The following is a 2,500-nucleotide window of genomic DNA, read 5'->3' as shown; positions in this document are numbered from 1 at the left end:
GTGTGTCTGCAGGAGGCCGCTATAAGATTGTGTTGTTGTGTGTCTGCAGGAGGCCGCTATAAGATTGTGTTGTTGTGTGTCTGCAGGAGGCCGCTATAAGATTGTGTTGTTGTGTGTCTGCAGGAGGCCGCTATAAGATTGTGTTGTTGTGTGTCTGCAGGAGGCCGCTATAAGATTGTGTTGTTGTGTGTCTGCAGGAGGCCGCTATAAGATTGTGTTGTGTGTCTGCAGGAGGCCGCTATGAGGTTGTGTGTTTGCAGAAGGTCGCTATGAGGTTGTGTGTCTGAAGGAGGACGCTATAAGATTGTGTGTCTGCAGGAGGCCGCTATAAGATTGTGTTGTTGTGTGTCTGCAGGAGGCCGCTATAAGATTGTGTTGTTGTGTGTCTGCAGGAGGCCGCAATAAGATTGTGTTGTTGTGTGTCTGCAGGAGGCCGCTATAAGATTGTGTTGTTGTGTGTCTGCAGGAGGCCGATATAAGATTGTGTTGTTGTGTGTCTGCAGGAGGCCGCTATAAGATTGTGTTGTTGTGTGTCTGCAGGAGGCCGCGATAAGATTGTGTTGTTGTGTGTCTGCAGGAGGCCGCTATAAGATTGTGTTGTTGTGTGTCTGCAGGAGGCCGCTATAAGATTGTGTTGTTGTGTGTCTGCAGGAGGCCGCTATAAGATTGTGTTGTTGTGTGTCTGCAGGAGGCCGCTATAAGATTGTGTTGTTGTGTGTCTGCAGGAGGCCGCTATAAGATTGTGTTGTTGTGTGTCTGCAGGAGGCCGCTATAAGATTGTGTTGTTGTGTGTCTGCAGGAGGCCGCTATAAGATTGTGTTGTTGTGTGCCTGCAGGAGGCCGCTATAAGATTGTGTTGTTGTGTGTCTGCAGGAGGCCTCTATAAGATTGTGTTGTTGTGTGTCTGCAGGAGACCGCTATAAGATTGTGTTGTGTGTCTGCAGGAGGCCTCTATAAGATTGTGTTGTTGTGTGTCTGCAGGAGACCGCTATAAGATTGTGTTGTGTGTCTGCAGGAGGCCGCTATGAGGTTGTGTGTTTGCAGAAGGTCGCTATGAGGTTGTGTGTCTGCAGGAGGACACTATAAGATTGTGTGTCTGCAGGAGGCCGCTATAAGATTGTGTTGTTGTGTGTCTGCAGGAGGCCGCTATAAGATTGTGTTGGTGTGTGCCTGCAGGAGGCCGCTATAAGATTGTGTTGTTGTGTGTCTGCAGGAGGCCGCTATAAGATTGTGTTGTTGTGTGTCTGCAGGAGGCCGCTATAAGATTGTGTTGTTGTGTGTCTGCAGGAGGCCGCTATAAGATTGTGTTGTTGTGTGTCTGCAGGAGGCCGCTATAAGATTGTGTTGTTGTGTGTCTGCAGGAGGCCGTTATAAGATTGTGTTGTTGTGTGTCTGCAGGAGGCCGTTATAAGATTGTGTTGTTGTGTGTCTGCAGGAGGCCATTATAAGATTGTGTTGTTGTGTGTCTGCAGGAGGCCGCTATAAGATTGTGTTGTTGTGTGCCTGCAGGAGGCCGTGATAAGATTGTGTTGTTGTGTGTCTGCAGGAGGCCGCTATAAGATTGTGTTGTTGTGTGTCTGCAGGAGGCCGCTATAAGATTGTGTTGTTGTGTGTCTGCAGGAGGCCGCTATAAGATTGTGTTGTTGTGTGTCTGCAGGAGGCCGTTATAAGATTGTGTTGTTGTGTGTCTGCAGGAGGCCGTTATAAGATTGTGTTGTTGTGTGTCTGCAGGAGGCCGTTATAAGATTGTGTTGTTGTGTGTCTGCAGGAGGCCGCTATAAGATTGTGTTGTTGTGTGTCTGCAGGAGGCCGCTATAAGATTGTGTTGTTGTGTGTCTGCAGGAGGCCGCTATAAGATTGTGTTGTTGTGTGTCTGCAGGAGGCCGCTATAAGATTGTGTTGTTGTGTGTCTGCAGGAGGCCGCTATAAGATTGTGTTGTTGTGTGTCTGCAGGAGGCCGCTATAAGATTGTGTTGTTGTGTGTCTGCAGGAGGCCGCTATAAGATTGTGTTGCTGTGTGTCTGCAGGAGGCCGTTATAAGATTGTGTTGTTGTGTGTCTGCAGGAGGCCGTTATAAGATTGTGTTGTTGTGTGTCTGCAGGAGGCCGTTATAAGATTGTGTTGTTGTGTGTCTGCAGGAGGCCGTTATAAGATTGTGTTGTTGTGTGTCTGCAGGAGGCCGTTATAAGATTGTGTTGTTGTGTGTCTGCAGGAGGCCGTTATAAGATTGTGTTGTTGTGTGTCTGCAGGAGGCCGCTATAAGATTGTGTTGTTGTGTGTCTGCAGGAGGCCGCTATAAGATTGTGTTGTTGTGTGTCTGCAGGAGGCCGATATAAGATTGTGTTGTTGTGTGTCTGCAGGAGGCCGCTATAAGATTGTGTTGTTGTGTGTCTGCAGGAGGCCGCTATAAGATTGTGTTGTTGTGTGCCTGCAGGAGGCCATTATAAGATTGTGTTGTTGTGTGTCTGCAGGAGGCCATTATAAGATTGTGTTGTTGTGT

The 2,500-nt window shown here is 48.2% G+C and overlaps 1 protein-coding gene across 1 annotated transcript in view; it reads left to right on the top strand.

Moving 5' to 3' along the window:
* Nucleotides 1–2,500, top strand: part of p3h2 (prolyl 3-hydroxylase 2) — a 150,002-nt gene that overhangs the window by 133,390 nt on the left and 14,112 nt on the right. The window lies entirely within an intron of this gene.

The sequence above is a fragment of the Entelurus aequoreus genome, linkage group LG19 (assembly GCF_033978785.1).
Source record: "Entelurus aequoreus isolate RoL-2023_Sb linkage group LG19, RoL_Eaeq_v1.1, whole genome shotgun sequence".
In the NCBI taxonomy this organism is placed as follows: Eukaryota; Metazoa; Chordata; class Actinopteri; order Syngnathiformes; family Syngnathidae; genus Entelurus; species Entelurus aequoreus.
This window is presented reverse-complemented; position numbering and strand designations above follow the sequence as displayed.